Here is a 22194-nt window from a genome sequence, read left to right on the forward strand (position 1 = left end):
GGTTTAGGGAGAAGGAAACTCCCCGTTTGTGCTGCCGGGCTTCCGTGTCACGGGAAACCTATTTCCGATTTGAAATGCGACAGGAAGTTCAGGAGCCTCTTTCTCAACCACTCCCTGGAAATTTCTGGTCCGCGCGGTTGGGAAAGAGCGAGCGCTCCACTTCCTGGTTCCGAAGTAGAGGCAAAGCTCTGTCCCCCACCCTTGCTTTCGTTGTTCACTTAGTTTGGCCAGTCTTAATTCTGTACCCTGGAGTAAAGAGGAAACAGGTGAGAGAAGCGGGTAGTGGGAAGACCTCTAAAAAGACCCTTCTGTCCCGTGGTTGCGTAAGTGGGCGGGTCACAATGTTTCCAAACTGTTTCCTAATGAGTAAAATGGTGATCGTATCACTTGTCTACGTGAGATGTGAGGATTAAAATTAAATACGGAAAGTACTCATTACATGAGGCAGGACCCCGTTAAAACAGAAAGAGTAGGGATTGCTTTGAAGCGAGCTATGGGAAGTAGAATCCAGGCTGAATTCCTACCTGCTATAGCAGGCCTGACTCTCTCCCAACTCCCCATTCTTGCCTCAGTTTGACCACTTTACAGCCTTCAGATGTAGGATTCCTTTCCCCTGACACACGTCCATTTTCCCGGTTTCTGTTGGAAGACAGTTCTCCAGTTGTCATTTTTCTGTATTTGAGCAGAGGCACTGACTGCCTTTTTTGGAATACCTTTTCAAGGATGTTTCTGTGGTGAATAGCCTTGGACAACAAATAATGTCTCCCTCCAGGCAAAGATCTGGCCGACTTAATCTCCGTTATGAGAGATTCTGTTTCCCTGAGCTTCTAATTGCTCTTCTATAAGGCAGCCTGCCATGGCCCTCATCACAGAGGATTCTGGGAATCGGGGCTCAGAAAAGTGGCCCAAATGTTAATTCTCGGACTATTGTTACCAACGTTAGTAATGAGCCTCTCTTTGTCTCTGATGCAGGACTCTCACCTACCAGCATTCTTGAACCTGTTACAGGCTAACTTGTTAATTTGCAAAAAGGCTAAAATCTCAGTCGTTTTATAGTTCTTGACAGTTGTCTTTCAAACTTTTCCTCAGAGTAGCCTGTTTCCCGCAAAGCCAAGGGCATGAACACCACCAATTACTGCCTTCTGCAGTGTTTCTTATGCATGGTTCATGGTTCTGCATTACCTGGGGAGCTTTTTAAAAGCAGATTCCTGGGCCCACTTTGATCTACTTGCCTCTCTGAGAGAAAGGCCCAGGTATTTGCATTTTCACGTGCTCTCCAGGGATTCCCAGGCACACTAAATCTTGAGGCCCACTGTTCTAGATCACATCTGGAGTTAACAGTTACTGATTCAAAAATTAACCTGAGAGGCAGTCTCTGAAAAGGCCACAAGATGGGGCTAATAACCCTACACTCCAGGCACCTCCCTGAAAATCTTGTTTTCTAGTTTCCTTTTCTTTCACTGTGTTCTCTTATCTGTGTGTCCCAGTGCTCTGTCAGTCTGTCTGTTTTGCTATCTGTGTATTTCATACTGTTCTTACAGGCTTTTCCCTGTTTGTTTTGTCATTGTTTTTCTCAGACTCTGAGTGGGGCCACAAATCAAAACGGGGGTGAAGAATAGAAATTAAATAGATCTTATTTTCTTTAAGCAGAATACAAAAGTTACCGTTCAACCAATAAAGTTCTCCAGGCTTTCGGGAAATCCAGAAAGGACTTGGTTCTATTCCAAGGCCCACCACTAGCCAAAGGCATGACCCAGGGCACTTTTCTGACTTCCTTTTCCTCAACCATAAAAGGAAAGATCCAACTAAATGCTCCAAGTTCTCAGCAGCAGCTCAAACACTCTGAACTTTCTTATGCTTTGCATAATTTCAGTAAAGAGGGTGACTAATACTTACCCAGAGACCAGAAAAGAGAAATCTTGGTGACTATAAACAGTCTGTCACCAACTTCTGAAGAACTTTTCCAGAGGACCTTGAAGTTCAGCCTCTCTGTTATACCTACCGAACTAATGCAAAAGTCCACTGGCAGTTCTTGCTGTCTCTGACTTGCCCCATCCCAGACCCCAGGCATTCTTGCCAAGCACTGCCACTTTCCAAACCCCTGCTATACCCATGAAAGTGTATGTAAGGAATGACAACTATTTTTCAAATGTTGTGTTAGAGAAAAAAATTCCTAGGTGCAGAAAGATGGGTGAATTCTTTTTTTTTTTTTCTTTTCTAGACTAGAAAGTGACTCCTGCAAATAAAAGGCAGAGATTAGATTAACAAGATTAGATTTTAAAAGAAAAGTAAGACCCAACTGTATGCTGCCTAAAAGGAACCCACTTTAAATATAAGCATACAAATAAGTAAAAAGGATAGAAAAAGATAAGCTAACAGGAGTCAAAGCTGGGGAAGCTCCGTTAATATATGAAAATCAGATTTCATATCAAAGACTAATAAAGGGATAATGTTCTGTAGGATGGCTGCTGAGTCCAACAGTTGCAGAGCTGGCAATTGCAAGAGCAACTTCTAGAAATAGGCAACCAGAGATGCAAACATGATTGAGCTTATTCAACAGAAATACCATGGAAGTCTTAAAGGAGATCACTATAGTCCAATGCTTGATGTGGGACATAGAGATGATGGGCCTTCTCTGGAGCCTGAACCATGGAGAAAAAAGGAGGGTAGGGGCTCTGATTTAGTTTGAATAATGCAGGGAGAACTTCCATAAGAAGTAGTGTTAATGTAACTGGTTAGGGATAAACCTAGGGTAGTGAATTGCCTGCCTCTGGGTCAGATTGGTTGAAGACTTCTTTTATTTGATCCACATGTTTTTTTCCCCTCTGTATAATATATAATTTATGATCTTCTAAACTTCAACTTTTATTTTTTATTTTTTTGTTTTTGTTTCAAGTTTTTATTTAAATTCCAGTTAACATACAGTGTAATATTATTTTCAGGGGTAGAATTTAGTGATTCATCACTTACATATAACACCCAGTGCTCATCACAAGTGCCCTCCTTAATGCCCGTCACCCATTTAGCTCATCCCCGCCCCCCACTTCTCCTCCAGCAACCCTCAGTTTGTTCTCTCTAGTTAAGAGTCTGTTCTATGGCTGCCTGCCTCATTTTTGCCCCCCCTATGTTCACTTGTTTCGTTTCTTAAATTCCACATGTGAGTGATCATATGGTATGTGGTATTTGTCCTTTTCTGATTGATTTATTTTGCTTAGCATGATACACTCTAGCTCCATCCATGTCATTGCAAATGGCAAGCTTTCATTCTTTTTTATGGCTGAGTAATATTCCATTATATATATATATATATATATATATATATATAAAAACATGTTAAGTATATTTTATACATAATATATCCCACAACTTCTTTATCCATTCATCAGTCAATGGACATTTGGTAAGCCTCCACCTTTAAAATGCAACTCAAAATGATTAAACAGTAAGCAGATGGATTATCTCATATCACCAGAAGTCTAGAGGCAAGAAGGCTATGTCCAACCCAAAGACACTGAGACCCCAGATTCTTTCCATCTTGCAGGTCTGCCTATGGCTTCCTTTTGGTTGGAAAATTACTGCAACAGCTCCAGGCATCTTACCCTGATATCAGCCAATGTCCATAAATGGAATAGGGCCATTTCCCTCTACTATGTCTCATTTTCAGAGCTAAGAAACCTTTTCTAAAACCCTCCAGAAGACTTCTCCTCACACCTCATTGGTCAGAACTGGGTCACACACTCACCTCTAAATGCATCACTGGCAAGAGGAATAAGACCACTATGATTGACTTGAACCAGTCAGGATTTACCTGAGTCATGGAAGTAGAGAGATGGTCACTGAGATACATTTGGGACTTGGCTATTTATTAAGAAAGAGAGGGAAATTGCCATTAGGTAGGCAACTATAGGTTCAGGACAGTTGCCAACATTTGCAAATTAGGAGATTTTACATAAAAAGTCAAGATTTCTTTAAAATTAATTGTGCTAAAATAAACATAAAATTTACCATCCTAAGCATTTCTAAGTGTACAGTTCAGTAATGTTAAGTATATTCCCATTGTTGTGCAACCAATACTCAGAACTTTCCATCTTGCAAAACTGAAACTCTTTACCTATTAAATCTTTTTCCCTCCTTCCCCCAACGCCTGGCAATCACCAGTCTACTTCCTGTCTCTATGAATTTGATTATTCTAGGTACCTCATATAAGTGGAATCATACAGTATTTGTCTTTTTGTGCTGGGTTATTTCACTTAGTATAATGTCCTCAGAGTTCATCCATGTTGTAGCCTGTGTTAGCGTTTCCTTCCTCCTTTAAAGCTGAATAATATTCCATTGTATGGGTAGAACACATTTGTGTTTATCCACTCATCCATCGATGGACACTGGGGTTGCTCCCACTTTTGGCTCTTGTGAATAATGCTGCTATGAACATGGGTGCATAAACATCTCTTCGAGGCTCTGCTTTCAGTTCATTTGGATATATGCCCAGAAGTGGACTCTGGATCATAATGGTAATTCTACTTTTACTTTTTTTGAAGAACTGCCATACTGTCTTACATAGTAGCTGCACCATTTTATGTCCCTACCAATAGTGCCACACGGGTTCCAATTTCTTCACATCCTGGCCTCCACTTGTTCTGTTCTTTTCTTTGCATTGTAGGCATCCTATTGGGTGTGATGTGATATCTCCTTGTGGTTTTTATTTACATTTCCCTAATCATTAGTGGTCTTGAACATCTTTCTATATGCTTGTTGGCCATTTGGATATCATCTTTGGAGAAATGTTGATTCAAGTCCTTTGCAGATTTTTAAATTAGGTAATTTTCTGTTGTTGAGTTGTATGAGTTCTTTCTATCTTCTGGATTTTAACCCCTTATCAGATATATAACTCGCAGATACTTCCTCCCCTTCTGTAGGTTGCATTTTCACTTTGTCGATTTCGATGCATAGAAATTATTTATTTTGATGTAGTCCAATTGATCTATAGCTATTTTTGTTGCCTTTTGATGACATAGCCAAGAAACCATTGTCAAATCCAATGTCATGAAGCTTTTCCCTATTTTTTTCCTAAGGTTTTATAGTTTTAGATCTTACGAGTAGGTTTGCAATCTATTTTGAATTAATTTTTTTAAGATTTATTTATTTGAGAGAGAGTGCACAAGCGAGGGGAGGGGCAGAGGGAGAGAGAGAGAGGGTAAGCACCCTCTGAGCAGAGAGCCCAATGCTCCCAGGACCCCGGGATCATGACCTGAGCCAAAACCAAGAGTTGGACCCTTAACCGACTGAGTCACCGAGGAGCCCCTCCATTTTGAATGAATTTTTACATATGGTGTAAGGGAGGGGTCCAATTTCACTCTTTTGCATGTGAATAGCCAGTTTTCCTGACACCATTTGTTGAAGAGACTGTCCTTTCCTGCATTGAATAGCCTTGGCACCGTTGTTGAAGATCATTCGACCACATATACAAGAGTGTATTTTGGGGCTATCTATTCTATTCCATTGGTCTATATGTCTGTCTTTCTGTCAGTACCACATTTTTTCATTACTGTAGCTTTGTAATAAGTTTTGAAATCTAGAAGTGTGAGACCTCCAACTCTGTTCTTTATAAAGATTATTTGGCCATCAGGGTCCCTTAAGATTCCATACGAATTTTAGGATGGATTTTTTTTTTTTTTTTTGCATTAAATGTTGTTGGGATTTTTATAGAGATTGCATTAAACCTGTAGACCACTCTGGGTAGTATGGACATCTTAACAACCGTACTGAGTATTCCAATCCATGAACACAGGCTATCTTTCCATTCCATTATTTATGTCCTGTGATTTCCTTCAGCCATGTTTTACAGTCTTCCGCCTCCTTCATGAAGTTCATCCCTAAGTATTTTATTCTTTTGGATACTATTGCAAATGGAGTTATTGTCTTAATTTCCTTTTTGGATAATTCATTGTCTGTCTTTGCTTTTAGAAAAAGAAAGCTCTGCTGCATTGCTACATTAAGCTTCCTCTTCTGCAGGGCAGTAGACTTTTGAGCTGAATAGCAGGTGCTCCCTGAAATGAGGGACATTTGTTCTCCAGTTTGCCACAGACCCTATGCAGCTAGCTTCCCTCACGTCCCCCGCCTTGCCTCTGTGGACATTCAGGCTTTCAGCCCCTTGTTTGGATGTCCCCCGTGAAGGTTACGCACTGCTGCTCTTCACTGTGAAGGAGGTAGGGTGGTAAAATACTCCAGTACAGACAGGCAACTTGGTGCTTGACAAAATGAAATCTAAATGGATTTTCCATGTTCCTGAAATTTCTCTCTCAGCACCCAATTACTTTATTGCAAGTATTTTGAATAGACTTTTTAAAAAATATGTTGTGTGATTTTTTTTTTCCCCTCTTAAAATATAGGATGCAGAACATAATGTAAACTTTCCTTCATGACTTACAAAATAGACAATAATTACTGTGCTGCGCTGGGTAATAAAGGGGTGCCCTCAGGAGTTAGCGCAGTATGTAGGGTTCTTTGTCTCTGTCCTGTAAATGGCCACAGATGCCTGTGTTTTAAGCGTTCTTGCATTTGCTAGGCACTTCGTTTTTTCTTTCTTTTTTAGAGGCGCTTCTTGCTGCTAACAGCCAGTCTGCCTGTAGCAGCCTGCTCTCAATGCCGCTTGATGCTTCCTAGTGTGGGCTAGGCACAGAGAGCCAGCCGCATTTGTTAGAATTGCAGATGTCAGTAATGCAAGACAAGGTTCATATGGCCATGCCATTGCTTCAGAGCTTATCCATAGGCTGTGGGGACCCGGCGAGCTCCCTCACAGGTGGGAGTGAAGGATTGAGAGCCAAGAAAGCCAAAGTCACAGAAGTCATGGAGCTGGACCGAACTGGACAGGGCAGCAGGCAGGCTCCATTTCCACACGGGCACCCTGCACGAGCACCCTGCAGCCCACTGCCCTGCAGCCATCCTGGGGAGCTGCGCAAGGCCAGACAGCAGTGCCCAGAGCTGTGGAAATTGCCCTCCCTCTGTGGCACTGAGACTCTGCCTGTTGTCTTTAAAAGGAAAATAAAAACATTCTTCTGACTTCTCCAGCTGCCCTCCCTCTTGGGTCCCCAAATTAATTTCTTAATGGATTTAATATGGTTTTATTTTTCCCGAAGAGATTCACTTTGGATTACGTCCAGGAATCCATTTTTTTTTTCCTCCGTGGAAAGATTTCATTTATTTTAACTTTTTCACTGTGAACATTTTCAAACACAATGTGAGAGAGAACAGTATAATTAACCCCCACCTACCCATCATTCAGCTTACATCAGTAATCAAAGTTGCTATTTTTGTCTCACTTCTCCCCTCCACATTTGGGGGAATGGGTATGGTGGAGTATTTTAGGTAAATCCTCCCCCCTCTTTTTTATAGTAGGCTCCACACCCAGCGTGGAGCCCAACACAGGGCTCGATACCACGATCCTGAGATCATGACCTGAGCTGAAATCGAGTCAGACGCTCAACCGACTGAGCCATCCATTCGCCCCAGTGATGGAGTATTTTAAAGTAACCATTATTTTTATTTCAGGAACACATTTTTAAAAGTTGCAACAGGATATAATACCTTCCGTTTATTGCCAGCTATGAGCCATGGCACTAGCAGGGAAATTTACATGTGTTATTTCTAGTCCTTCTGACAACCCTGTAGTAAGTTATTCCCATTTTATAGATGAGGAAATTGAGGTTCTGCCTTAATTTAGAGACAAAAGAAAATAGGCTGAGTGATTGTATATTAGAAGTACATTTGAAGCTATGGTGAGAGAAAAGCCCCAAATGCAGTGACGTGAAAAATTTAAATTTCTCATATAAAAGTTCAAGTTGGCCCAGACCATGTCTAGGGCTAGCATTGTGCCTTGATGGCACTAGGGACCCAGACTTCATTTCTCAACACCACAGACCAGGATGGTGGCTCTGGGTTCCATCATTCGGTGCAGGTGGAAAAGGAAATGGTGGAGGCTTGCCCCTTCCCTTGATGGCATGATCCTGAAGGTGCACACATAACTAGCACTCACCAACCATTGCCCAGAACTTAATCACTGGCCATACCTGCAAAGGAGACTGGGACATGCAGTCTTTATTTGGGGCAGCCTAGGACCAACTAAAAATCAGGGATTCTATTATAAGGGAAGAAAGGAGGACAGCCAGCTGTGCCTTCATGAATGGAATAGAGTCCTTTTGAAGTCAAGGGCATGGTTTTGAGGTTTGGGGAGTTTTTTGTCATTTTGGGGGGGAGTTGGCCCCAACTGTGGTTCATTTAGCAAACCCAGTAGTGCCTGGTTTAATTAGAGGTAGGTGTCCTTTGGTGATGAAGGATTTCAGTTATTTAATCCTTGTGCCCATGACTTTTTTCTTTGTTCATTTTTTTTTTGCTCAGAACACTTATAACCATACTATTCTTTTAAAATGAAATGTATTCTGATTTTTTTTTTTTTTTAAGTAGGCTCCATGCCCAGCACGGAGCCCAGTGTGGGGCTTGAACTCACAACCCTGAGATCATGACCTGGGCTGAGATCAAGAGTCAGACGCTTAACCAACTGAGCCACACAGGCGCCCAAAAATGAAATGTATTCTAATAACAAATTTACATTATGTGATTTCATTCCATTATCCATAATAGAGAGACTCCGATGACGTATCATTACATGCCAGTAATGGGTTTATATTCAGCCCTGCTCTGGGTGGCTGTGGACAAATTATTTACCTTTTCCAAGCCTCCTTTCTACAAAAGAGGAATACTGTTATTTACCTCAGTGAATTGTTGTGAAGGCCCATTAGGTGATGGATGAAAGTTCCAGTCACAGTGAACACTTGATTGTATCTGTATAACAGATACCTATGTAATCACTCCCCACTAAACCTACCCTATTTAATTCCTATTTTCTTTCTTTTTCTTTTTCTTTTCCTTTCCTTCCTTCCTTCCTTCCTTCCTTCCTTCCTTCCTTCCTTCCTTCCTTCCTTCCTTCCTTCCTTCCTTTCCTTCCTTCCTTCCTTCCTTCCTTTTCTTTCTTTCTAAGTAGGCTCCACAACCAACGTGGGGCTTGAACTCACAATCCTGAGATCAAGAGTCGCATGTTCTACCGACTGAACCAGCCAGGTGCCCCTAATTCCCATTATTTCTAAAAATAAAATCATAGCATGTTATAGCACAATAACATAATAATCACCATAGTATGCATATTTTCATACTTATCAGTTAATTGGGGCATCACAGTACCCTGTGAAATAGGTTGGGGAGGTATTTCTTATTCCTCTACTCTCCTAGATTAGGAAATGCAAACTCAGAGAAATGGATTCGCCTGGCCAAGGTCACATTCTTCCCTCTTGACCGTCTCCTTCCCGTGTGCATCTAAACCTGCTCCGTTGGCTACCATCTTAAAATTTAGAACACACAATGAGATGTCGGTAGAATTTTAAAAGACCATTTACATAGAATTCTAGGCTCCTGGAAGCATTTCTGATAGGTTTTTTTAAAAGGGAGGTAACAGGCTGACATGTGTGACCCTGTCACCTTAACTTTTCATGACTGATACTGGACAGGACATAGGGAGACCTACAGGCACAGTATCCATCCCAGGGAGTTTCCCAAGGTCTCTTTCATAAATAAAACCGATTATGCTACGATGCTAGGAACTAGGTTTCAGAGCTTTAAAGAAATATCTGTGAAGAATTCAACATCCTCTGAAAATTTTGAAAATCTGAAAACTTTTCTCGAATGAGGGCCCGATTAGATTGTAGTTTAAGGGTTTGGCCACAGGGCAGCAGCATACACAAACTCACCTTTCCTTAAACCTGTTTGGATTAGTTTTCCTCCTTAGTTCCCACTGCCTCCAGCCCAACACAGACCCTCAACAGCTAATGCAAGTATCTAACTTTCAACTGCTCAACATTCATCTCCTCATTCCCATGCACAAGAACACGGAACCCCCATTTTCCGAAGCCCTCTGACAATCTGCTTGTGGTGCGGTCAGTTGGTCCGTTAGTCTTCCCCACACTTTGCCTGCTAACTCCAGTTGACCTGTCCCACTTGCCTGATCACCCCGAGCCCTAGCCAAGGTCTCCCCTGACACCTTCTGACTGCTTTGCGAGTTGCCAGCGTTACCTGGTGCTGGGGACAGCATGAATGGGTGAATGGGATGAACCAGGGGGAGCTCCTGCAGCTGTGGCTATGAGCTCCCATCCAATGGGTTGTCAGTTGCCTTGGTTGGGCAGGTGGACCCCAGGATTAGAGATTCTGATTGTCAGTAAACCCGAAGTGCCATCCAGGTATCTGCATTTTAAAAGATACAAGTCATCCGTCCTCTGGTCACACTTTGAGAAACATTGACTTTCTAGCTTTGTGGCCTTGGACAAATTAAGGAATCTTAAGTCTTGGTTTTCTTTTCAGAAAATGGGAGAAATTAAATGAAATCGTGTCAAAGGAATGCTTTCTTAGCAACACTGGATGGCATTTAGCCATGCTCACCAAATGCTGGATTTTCCTATTGTTCTCCTGGGGTGGCTGAGTTTGGAGTTGGTGGGTGAGGTTGTATTGGGGGGGGGCCATCATGTATGCTGGGCTGTCACCTATGGCAGCACAACTCAAGGGGGCGCCATCCTCAGAGACGACCCTGTGAATAGCATGTTCTAGAACTGTGGGAGATCCCAATCCTTCACAGGACCCAGAATGAAGAAGTTTGGGGCAGGGGCTCTGGAGAGGAATGTGGGAGACATTGAGGACGTACCAGCTTTCTGACCTTATGCTAAGTCCTGTTCACCTCCTCCTACTCAGGGGGAAAGTCTGGAATTTTTCTAGCAACAGGGGAAAAAGGGTTTTCTAAGTGCCCTTGAGTCACTGCCTTGCATTTCACTGCCCTGCTTGCCTGAGTAAAGAGGTGAACCAGCCTCTTTGTTTGGGCAGTGAAGTCAGCTGATATGGAGATGGGGCTGGGTAAAGGCTGCCCAGCTTCTGTGACAATTCTTGCGCTGCCCTCTGGTCCTGCCCTATCACAGCACAAGCACCTGGATCGGTTCTGCCAAAGCCCTTGGTGATATTCACCTGATCTCCAGTGCCCCCTCAAGGGGTTGGGGCCACTTTAGGACAGGGAGAGACCTGGAGGGGCCCAGATGCTGAGATTATGGGAGCCAGGTAACCATCTCCACTCTGAACCCTACCTGGAGGCTAGAGAGGAAACACACTCTTAAATGTGGCCTCCAAAAGTCTGCAAGCGGAGTGGGAGGAGGAGGGGAGGGGTGGGAGGAATTAGGAGGGGTCAGCCGCTCACAGGGCACGCCCACGGCCACGGCCGAAGACCCCTTTGGGGCTCCGGAGATGGGTCCCCAGGTGGGCATGTGCAGCTCAGGGAATTGGTGGCAGCGTCTATTTCAGGGTTTATGGTAAGAGGCTGGAGCCGGCACACACTCAGCACCACCGACAACACACCCCACCCTTTAAGGAAGTGAGGAGGAGAGCAGCAGGGGTGTGGTTAACTGGGAGGAGGAGAGGGGAAAACACAAACCTGTCAGCCCTGTTACTCAGCAGAGGCCTCCGGAGCGGCCGCGAACCCCCTACCTGCCGCAGCCCCCAGACCCACCTGTACCTGCCGCTGCGCAGCCGGCGCCTCACCTGGCCCAGCCAAGGAGCCGTCGGAGTCGGTGCTTCTCTCGGTGTGAGTCCCCTCCCGCGACCCGGGCCGAGCGCCCAGCCACAAGTTGGAGGCTGGCCGGGGTGGTAGGGGTTGGAAGGGGGGGTGATTCCGAGACTATGCGTACCTGGACACCTGGACGGAAGCGGGAGTTCTTGCAGAAGGGACTCAGTGGCCAGAGCCGCGGGTGCACTGCACGCCCAGCTTGCTAGCCTTCCCCCCGGGGCAGAGCGCTTCTATTTTTGGAGTTACTTTGACACTGAAGGGTGTTTCTCCCGCTTTGTCCTCTTAACGTATTCTGGGAGGGGAGGTTGGGGGCGATGATGAGAAGGCACAAAATCGCCACCTGCCTCTAAAGGTCAGATCAGAGAGCAACAGAGCAGGGCTTTCAGAATCCAGCTTCAGGAGCTGCCTCTGAGCTGCTCCCTGCCCTCCCCACTCTCCCCTCTCCCCATGCCCTTCAGCACCCCCACCCTGGTCGTATTCCTAGCACACCCTATTGCTCTGGCATGGACTTCCTGCCCCCCAGAGGGCATCTTCTAAATCAAGCCCTGACTGGAAGCAAGCCGGGTTCCTTGAGCGGCATAGAGGCAGAACTCTAGGGTGTGTGTGTGTGTGTGTGTGTGTGTGTGTGTGTGTGTGTGTGTGTTTGGGGGTTAAAATTAACACTGATTGCTGCTCACTGGTCCTTTGTGAAACTACCTTCTAAATTCCACAAAAGGGTTAAGTTCTGTGCTGCCTTCTCTGGCTGTCAGGCTGTGCGTGGGCAAAGCCTTGGGTGGGTGAACAGGGAACATATGGGTGAAGTTCTGAGCCCACCGAGCCCCACCACCTGCCCTAACCCTCAGCCATCTGACACTGGCGTCTCCCCACACCCCAAACTTGGGGCTCAGTCCAATTAGGTTCCCTTAAAGGGGCCAAGGGGAGAAGGGGAGCAGAGTTTGCACACACAGGGGGCATGTGCCAGGAGGATTTGGAAGCCAAGGAGAAGTTTCCGCTGACCTGTAGCTAGACGTGAGCCCCCGGGGACAGTGGGTATGGCATGACCAGGTTAAGGGGCACGAGGAGACCTCTCTGAGCCTTGACTGCTCTCTCCTCACCTGAGTCCAGGCCAGGACGTGCCCTTGTGGACCTAAGCCTCAGCCTTTCACAACTCTGAGGGAGGGAAAGGAGGCAAGAGATGAAAAAGTGAGTAAGGATAGAAGGGAGGAAGGAAGCAGTCACATTCAAGAGACGAGCTCTGCCTGGACAGTCTCCATCCATCCGTTCATTCATTTAATAAGCATCTGCTGACTTACTACCTGAGGCTACATGTCGGTGCCAGGTGTGGGGACGCAAGGATGCTTGTGACCCACCCCCGCTCTCTGGAGCAAGCAGCGCGGTGGACAGCGGATGCTGCGTGCTGCAGTATGGGAAGGGGCAGGGATCAGGGTGTCAGGGAAGACTTCCTGGCAGAAGCAACTCCAAGTGGAGACCCTAAGGATCAATAGGAAGTGGCCAGAGAGTGGGAGAGAGGGAAGAAGGCAGGCACAGAACACAGCAAAGCGCTAAGATCTGAGGTCAGAAGCAGCATGACACATTCAGGAAACTGAAAGTAGCTCAGCATGTTTAGAGCATGGAGAGTGCAGGGGCGAGGTGAAGCTGGGGTGGGGGGGGTAGGTAAGTAGAGACAGCTCCAGAAGGGCCTGCTCAGGCTGCCATGGCAACTCCCATTGGAGCAACACTTGGGACCTGGAGCCAGGCAGGAGACTTCCCAGCATGCCTCTGACTCTAGGGTGGGGTTGCCAGATTTAGCGAATAAAAACACAGGACACTCAGATTTGAATTTCAGATAAGCCATGAATATTTTTCAGGTATAAGTATAGCCTGTGCAATATTTGGGACATACTTATACTAAGACATTAGGTATTGTTTATGTGAAGTGCAAATTTAACTGGATATCCGGTATTTTATCTCGCAACACTCTTCTAGAAGGAAGGTGAAGATGCTCCCGTGCTGGGAAGTGAAGGATGGGCAGTGCCCAGGTACCAGGAGAACAGTCTTCAGGGCATATTTATCTTGTAACCAATCCTCCTGGATTCCAGTTTGGGACTCCTTCACTGACTGACCATGTTATTTCTTTATAAAAAAAAAAAAAATTCTTGGTCTGCGTGTTTATCTACACAGCTGAAGGACTGTGATGCCTCAGAAAGAGATTGGGCTTTGGAGCCTGTTGGACCTGGATTCAAATCCCCGCTTGGCCAATTGCCCACTGTGAAGCTCCATGTAAACCACTTAGCTCCTTGGAGCCCTGGAATCTCTTTTCTGAAAGAATTCAGGAATAACAGGTTGTTGGGAGGATCTGTGATAATGTATGTAGATTGCCTAGTGAGCGGTCAAGAAAAAGTGGCAATATTAATTTTTGTAACCCCTGCACAGGGGTGACCAAAGGAGCATCCACAAAGTGCTTGGGGCTCATTGATTTCTGTTTATATTTATCGAGCACTCAGAGGTCCCCGGGGAAATAATGTGGTAGGGGTCCTGCTTCTAGTGAGAGGGTGGGTTAGCTCCTAAGCAGAGAGGGAGAGCCTGAATTGTTTTTCTCAGTTCTACCCTTCCCTTTGCATGTGACCTGTTTCCAGGGGAGGAGATCCCCAGCTCTCCTCTTGGAGGAGGGTAGTGCGGGGTTGCAGGGGGTGGTGGTGGCTCAGGGCAGAATTAACGGAAGGAAAATGTGAATGAATTACAAGAGAACCCACATAAAACAGCTAGAACAGTGTCTGGCACAAACATATGCACTATAAAATTTGACTGCCATCATTCCCATTTTTACGAGTACCTTCTTAGAAAAATAGACTCATTGCAGCAGTAGATGAAGTAGGGGTGCCGTGTGAACCATGTTTTGACTTTAATGGGAGAATCTGTGAGAGCAATTTAGAGGCCTCCTAAAAGGGAACCGGAGGGAGTTAAGAATTTGTTAAGAGAAAGAGGAAATGGAAATTATGTTCCCCTTGTGGGGACCGTGGAATTAAAAATGGTCCCTTTCCAATGGCTGAAACTCCCCATCCCCGTACCCAGTGGTGAGTGTTTTGTCCCCACTCTCTAGAACAGCATCCGCCAAACAGTGTTCCGAGAAACTCTATGCCATGAGATAGTTATGGGTGTTCCACTGGTGAAATGTTCAGATGAGCTGGCTCTTGGAGATTTGTCACGTGTCTTTGCACAGCAAGGTCCTGCAGAAAAAGACTTCTGTATCACTGGGTCTTCTCGCATTCTGTGGCTTTGACTCTAGAACCCTGGCAGGGGTAGGGGGAAACCTATTATTGTCTCAAAGGAAATAGCATTTCATCGCTAGTGACTGTTGATGTGGGCGCAGTTCTGGGGCCAAGCAGGTCTTTCAGAAGACATTATTCGTCCCATAACTCTAGCCAGGAGGGATCTAATTTATCCCAGACTCAGCAGTGTCCAACTTACAGAGGATCTTCAGGGACTGAGTGCTGGTGCACAGCGGGCCCTGCATCCATATCCCCCATGGACACAGACCCCTACCCGTGTCAGACAAAACCTTCCTACCGCAGCTTACACCCATTTCTCATGGGTCAGAAAAGCCTGGGAAGAGGATGTCTCCTAGCAAGTGGCCCTCCGTGGTTTTGGCAATGGCTCCATGTGTCCTGAATACTGCTAAGGCAAGCACACTGATGGTGAGGAAGGGAAGGGAGGGAGCGTACCCTAGGGTAGACCTCGAGTGGTAGATCTCTACCAGCCCCTACATTTCCCCCTGCCCGGGAGTCATGGGCTCTGGACCGCGTGGCCCTGGCCTCCCAGATGGATGGGGCTCTGAGGTGGTCACACACGGGTGGCTGGAGATACCCGACAGTTGGCATGCTCGGGGCTCTGCAAGTATGATAATTAAGAGAAGTTCTTGCTGGCTCAGTGATTGGGGCTTTCTCTTAGACTCTGTGTGGGTTCTAGGGTAAAGGGGGAGGAGCAGGGATGGGGGCAGTGGCCTGTCACACACACAGGGCTGGTAGTCTGGTGGTCAAGTGCAAAAGCTTGGAGTCAGTCAGCCAGGGTTCCAACTCCAGCTCCCGGACTCCCTAACTTGACGTTAGGCAAGTCCCTTGGTCTGCTCATCCTCATCCGGAAGACGGGGGTGATTGAGGGGGCCGGGGGAGCAGGCGTGTACCAACCCGCATGGCCTGTTTCAATATTTTACCATCCCAGATGGCCTTGTGCACCAGCTTCCTAATAACCTCAACTGAATGCAAAAATTCGGTCCTTCAACAGGCACATGGTTGGTGTTGAGTAAGTGTGGCTCTCCTTATCGTTATATTTTTACACTTAGGGTTAATCTGAGTGGGTGGGAAGCCCCTGAGGAAAAAGGCCATCCTCAGAGGGCGGCACTCGGGGCTCCTCCTCCTGCGTGCTGTCTCCCTGACAAGCATCACTTCTCCAGCAGTATTTGCTTCTTGCCCCGCACCCCACCCCCCCTGCCCTGCATCTGATGAACAGCCAGCCCTAATGAGCTCTTGAGCCCAAGAGACTTTTTGTGACTGCCCATCAGACACTGGAGTCCGCATGGTCACTTAAGCAGACAGGCTTCCCGAGCTGAGCTGGTGGCTTCACTTTCTGGGGTTCTTGGCACCCTGAACAAAGCTCTGAGCTGTGCGAGGGGGTGGCAGTGGGGGAGAGGACCACTTTTTGAGTCACTCTGCTGTTTCCCAAGGGATAATTATTACTCATGATGACAGTTTGATTAAGAAAGCAGGCTGGACGCTGCAAATTCCAATGCCCTTTTTACCTAGACACGATGGGCGGATGGATGGGAATGCAGCATTTGTTTTCCAGGTAGGCTATGGGTGGGCGGCAGAAAGGATGCTCCTCTGGTTCCCAAGGCCTCCCCCAGCCCTTCCCTTTCCCCAGTACAAAGGGAACTGCTGCTTTCATAATGCAGCTGGGCGATGCGATTAGAACTAAGATCAACCACTGCCAACATCCACGGAAGGGTGATCCTTCCCCTTTTCTATCTCACAGCTACAAGTTCACTAACATTTTCCTCCTCTCCAGTGCCCTTCTTGCCTTTTCTCTCTTGAAATCCAGCAGCAAAGATTCTGGTCACATCACTCACTAGCCAGGGGGGCTCACAGGAACACCCCGCGCCCAGTGTTTAGAACTTGGCACTGGGTTTAATTGTTGTCTCCCTTTCGGTTAGGCCAATTCGCCCAGCAACTTTGAGGGCATAGGACTGACCGTCCCCCTTTCCTGTGCCCCTTCTCTCTCTGAGGGTCTGCCAGCCACCTGGCTCTCTCAGACTCCCCCAGCTGCTGCATCCTTATGGGACACTCGAGGGTCCAGGCGGCTCCTCGAAGTCCTGCTGGGAATTCTGCCTTGAGTTTAGGCTTTGCTCCTAAGGGATGGGGAGAGACAGGGATCCATTTCCTACCTGCAAGAGAACAGCCCCTCCTCTGGTGCTGGCCCCTGGAGCATCACATATTTTCCTGATTTCTAAGTTATGGAGTCGGCCCCGCCCCCTACTTCCTCCCTAGCCTCAAGCACATCTCCGTTCTCCAGGTGCATTTGCGGTGGGACCGTAGCTCCTCTCTCTTAGGTAGGTTTCCGCTCTCCCCACCCCAGGTTCCTGCTCCAGGCAGGTTCCCAGGGATCTGACGCTCGGAAGGCGCCCTTACTAGCAGCTGGTTACCTTCCCTCCACTACTTACAGGGACATGGGGCACCGAGGTACAGTGATGCCCATCTAGGCAGTCCTTAGTGGCTGTCCTGGGCTTGAGTTCCCAAGCCCCCAGCGCAGGCAAGCTGGGAGCCTGGGTTAGTGGAAAGAGGATCAGGAGTCAGAAGACATGGCCCCAGCGTAGATTCCGCCACTCGCTAACTGTGCGACTTCGGGCTTGACTCTTCCAGACCTCACCTTTCTCACTTGAAAATGAAGAAAAAGGACAGCGTCCCTGATAAGATCCTCCAGAGAAATCCCGGACATAGGTGAAAATGCCCCGGAAAGCACCCCGGGCACTCTCCCTGGAGAGATGAAGAGTGGCGGGTTAGAGAGATGTGGGTCTGAGCTTTGACTCGGTCACTATCTCGCTGGGTGACATTGCCCCACAGAGCCTTAGTTTTCTCATTTGTAACTTGTTCTGGAGATTTGTTTACTCTTTCTCCCCTCTTCACCTCCTTGACTCTCGGGGTCAGTCTTTCTTTACATGGGAAGGATTTTATCTTTTCTCAGTAAGTTTACAGCCTGGTCGGGAGGTAGTAAATAAAGATACTGAACTGTAAGACGAGATGGGGACTTGCAGTGCCATAAAAAATGCACTCATGAAGTGTGATGATGTCAGAGGATGGAGAGGTTATTTCTGTTGGGGGAGTCTAGGAATGCTTCCTGGAGGAAGTGGCATTTGAAAAAGCTCCGAAAGGATGGGTAGGGGATGACCTTGGAAACTTGGGATGGTGCTTGTGGTCAGAGCAGAGTGTAAATAAAAGCAGTGAGGCGGGAAGGCCTAGTTTGAATGAGTCATTTTGGGTGGAGCCAAGGATGTCAAAGGACAATAAAGATAAAGGGCAGAATGTAAGATAAGGCTTGAACCTGGCAGCTGAAGAGTTTGGACTTTATTCTGAAGGCTGCAGAGAGCTGGTGGGAGTGAAGGGGGGCCTGATCAAACTTAAGCAGTAGCAGGTAAAGTGGATCTGAGAAAAGAGAGCTTGACGTTTCGGGAGGAGCAGGTAGGACATGTTATAACAGTTCATGTCTTAAGAGTCTGGATAAGTTGTATAATTCAGGATGATTTGGGGGTCCTGGAGATATCTGCTAGTCAACTGTGGCCTTCTCCATTCTCTGAGTGGAAACTGGTCCTTAGTTGAATTGAAAAGATGTAGCATTGGGGCACCTGGGTGGTATAGTCAGTTAAGCGTCTGACTCTTGGTTTCGGCTCAGGTTGTGATCAAGCCCCATGTCAGGCTCCTCGCTGAGTGGAGAATGCTTGAGATTTTCTCTCCCTCTCCCTCTCCCTCTGCCCCTCACGCTTGTGCTCTCTCTCTCTCCCTCTAAAATAAGTCAATAAATCTCAAAAAAAAATATATGTAGGGTTTATGGGAACATCAAATTGTTTAGGTTATAGCTATAATTTGCCATTCTCCTTAATCCTCTCCTTCTTCTGGGTCCTTGATTTACAGATAAGCCCTTTCCCGCAGACTTCATCTTTGCTAGGTATGCACTAAATGTTAGCCTGTCTCCAAGCCTAATGACAATCTCTATACGGCAGCCTCCTGGAGAATCAAGGGGCAACACGCACTTAGATCTGCTGCCCCCACCTCCACTCTCATCACTTCACATGACTCCTGGGCTCTGCATCCAGCCAGACCCTCCTCCCTTCAGCCCCCCACTTCCAAGAGTCTGTAAGACGTTTCCACTCAAGCAATTCACCTTAAGTGCTACATGTCGGAAACCAAATTCATCAGTTTCTCACACCAAACCATCTCTTCCTCCAGGCAACCCTCCCATTCACTCACCTGTCATTCTCCTAGACACCCAGGTCAGAAAGCTTGAAGTTCTCTTCCCTTTCTCCTCTTCTCTGCTCATAGCTTACCTATCACTAATCCTGCAGACTTCTTCTTCATGCCTCTCATTCCTGTCTTCCCTTTTACCCCCTGGCTCCATTCTAGCCCAGGCCAAGCTGATTAGCTGATACCCCCTGATATTACCTAGGAGCCTCTCCCCTTCTTCCAGTTCCCTCGGAAGCTCCCAGGCCTCTAGACACATCCCGATTCCTTCAATTTGCTCTTTGGTGCCATGCATAATGAGACCTCTGTCTACCCTTCTAACCCAGCCCCGCCCCCACACTTTCCAAGTAAGCCCTTCACCCTCGCTAGCATGATATGCTGTCTGGGCCCCATCAAACCTTTGCTCAAGTCCTGTGTTCCTGCCCGCAGCCCTGTCCACCTTCCCCAACCCGACTCCTCCCAGAGGCTCCATGCATGACCCCTGGGAAACCTGTTGCTCCCCCTGCCCCCCACGGCAGCCTCAGGGCTTCTTTGCATCCCCTGATCTGCCAGAATTTATCAGCTCATCCCAGTGGGAAATTCTGGGGCAGGTAGGTGCTCTTCATTTTGTTCTCCTTCTTAACTGCCTCAGATGCCCAGGATGGGAGGTTCCGTTTCCCTCCTTCCCTGCACACCGATGCCTGGCTCACCGGGCCAGGTGGGGTCTTCCTCATTCCCTGTGCTGGCATGACGACAGTCAATTGTAACAGCAGGGACCACATTCTTCCCAGGGGTCAGGATGCGCTCCTAGCTTCTTCTGAATGTGGAGGTTTCCTAGAGCCCAGGGACTTAGAGCAGGAGCTCAATAATCTCTTTATAAACTGCTCCCGTGTTTCTCTAATCCATGGATCCTTGCCCTTCCCTTCTCCCTTATCCTCCTGCGTATTGAGCTCATATAGGCCAGACTGAACCACAGGAGAAAGGGTGTAGGAAAAGCAGGGAGCCTTGGTCGAGGGTGAAATTGCCGTGGGAATATGGAAGAGAGGTTTGCAAGGGACAGGTTGGCGGTTTTAGAACCCTGGACTTCGACCTCACTGTGCACAGGCATAGGGCTTGCCATGGTCACTGCTCTTAGCTTTCTGGATCCTGCAGTCCCAAGATTGGAAAACACTTAGTACGCATCAGCTCCTTTATCTCCAGAGTGGCCCTCCCTCCGTTGGTCCGAGGGTACCTCTGAGTCCTCTCCCTCTTTCTCTCTAAGAAAAACCCTTCTTGCTCCTGTTTGCTAAATCCTTAGCCCCCAACCTGTGTTCCCTCCCCGGGAGAGGCCTGAGGGACAGAGAGAGCCTTGCTCTGGGACGGGGAGACCTGGGTCTGGTCACTGGCTGCTGCGTCACTGTCCTGCCACATGATCTTGGGTGAGTCACCTGGTCAGCCTGTTTGAGTTTCAGGGTTCTCATTTGCTCATACAATAAGGAGGTTTGGGGACTTGTTAACTAGTGAAGAGCTTTCTTGAAAATGGATCTCAGGCGAAAGCCCTGTATTAAACCAGGTAAAAGTAGACCCTCTCAGGGTCAAAATGGGGAGACAGATGCCTGTCGGGTCCTCAACCCTCTTACACAGTGGTCCCGGGGCCCTCCCTGCGTCTCCTGGGGCTCAGGTCATCTTGGATCCTTTCCAGGCCTCCAGTTCTTGAGGTCCTGATTGTTTATGTGTTTTGGGGCCTAGAGAATGGGTCCAGATTCAAGTAGATTCCATATAGAATGATCTCAAAGTAAGGAATCCAGCCCGGGGCGTGGCATGTGTGTGCGTGGGGGTGGCAGGGAACTGTATACATGAACGGCCTGAGACAAGATGAAAAAATTTCCCCTCTAAGGGCGCCTGGGTGGCTCAGTCATTAAGCGTCTGCCTTTGGCTCAGGTCATGATCCCAGGGTCCTGGGATCGAGCTCTCCATCGGGCTCCCTGCTCCGCGGGAAGCCTGCTTCTCCCCCTCCCACTCCCCCTGCTTGTGTTCCTTCTCTCGCTATATCTCTCTCTGTCAAATAAATAAATAAAATCTTAAAAAAAAAAAAAGAAATTTCCCCTCTGTGCAAATGCACATGATTATGGGGAAGAGGTACAGAATTTGCATCTGAGCTCCGAGGAACTGATGGCACTCCGAAATATTAGGAATGACCCACAAGGTTTTATAATCAGTTTTACAAACTTTTCATAGAAATTGCTTCAAAATTGAGCTCCATTTTAATTGAAACGAACGAGGCTGGAAGCTCTGTTGAGGTCAGAACCATGTCCATACCGAGAGTCGGTGTTACTCTCCTGAGGACGCAGCTGGTGCCAGACACACAGCCGGCACTTGATACATACAATGTGTGCTTGAAACTGACCATATGTGTGCTTCCCAATAAGGAGGGTTGTTTAAAAAAAAAAAAGCTGATGTGAATATGTAAATGTTTTCGGGTAATATTTAATATATTTAGTGACATGTTTCAAGTGACATACTGTACAAAATAATACATTAAATTAAAATACGACATTTCTCCAACTCCCCCTGTTACAAAACATCCAACGCTCCACTCCCATCTTTGACTTCAGCATCCTTTGGCCACTGGAACCATATCCACGTTCTAGCCTTTATCATTGTCCCTACAGTCTAAAGAGAGTTGGCTATTTCTTTTTAATCCAGAAGATATTTATTTATTTTTGAATAGCAGCTTTCTTGAGACCTACTTCACATACCGTAAAATTCATCCTTTTAAAATGTGGTGGATTTTGGTATATTCACAGACTTGTACAACAGACACCACTGTCTAATTGCAAAACATTTTGTTAAAGATTTTATTTGTTTATTTGAGAGAGAGAGGGAAGGAGAGGGAGAGAGGGAGAGAGAGGGAAAAGCAGACTCCCCGCTGAGCATGGAGCCCGTCATTGCAGGGGGGGGCTCGATCCCAGGACCCTGAGATCATGACCTGAGCCGAAGGCAGACGCTTAGCCCAGTGAGCCACCCAGGTGCCCCTAGTTGCAAAACATTTGTTTCGCCCCATAAGAAAGCTCATACCACCAGCAGTCCTTCTTCTCTCCCCTG

At 47.0% G+C, this 22194-nt stretch overlaps 1 protein-coding gene across 3 annotated transcripts in view; it reads left to right on the forward strand.

The window, feature by feature from the left end:
* The first annotated feature begins 11473 nt into the window (after positions 1-11473).
* Positions 11474-22194, forward strand: part of PTK2B (protein tyrosine kinase 2 beta) — a 126029-nt gene continuing 115308 nt past the window's right edge. For 2 of the 3 annotated variants that reach the window (XM_021698914.2, XM_021698915.2), the window contains exon 1: positions 11495-11665. The gene's annotated coding sequence lies outside the window, so the exon portion shown is untranslated. Of the gene's footprint in view, positions 11666-22194 lie in introns of all 3 variants that reach the window. The other variant, XM_021698913.2, reaches the window with a different exon arrangement.

Source organism: Neomonachus schauinslandi, chromosome 2 (assembly GCF_002201575.2).
Source record: "Neomonachus schauinslandi chromosome 2, ASM220157v2, whole genome shotgun sequence".
NCBI lineage: Eukaryota > Metazoa > Chordata > Mammalia > Carnivora > Phocidae > Neomonachus > Neomonachus schauinslandi.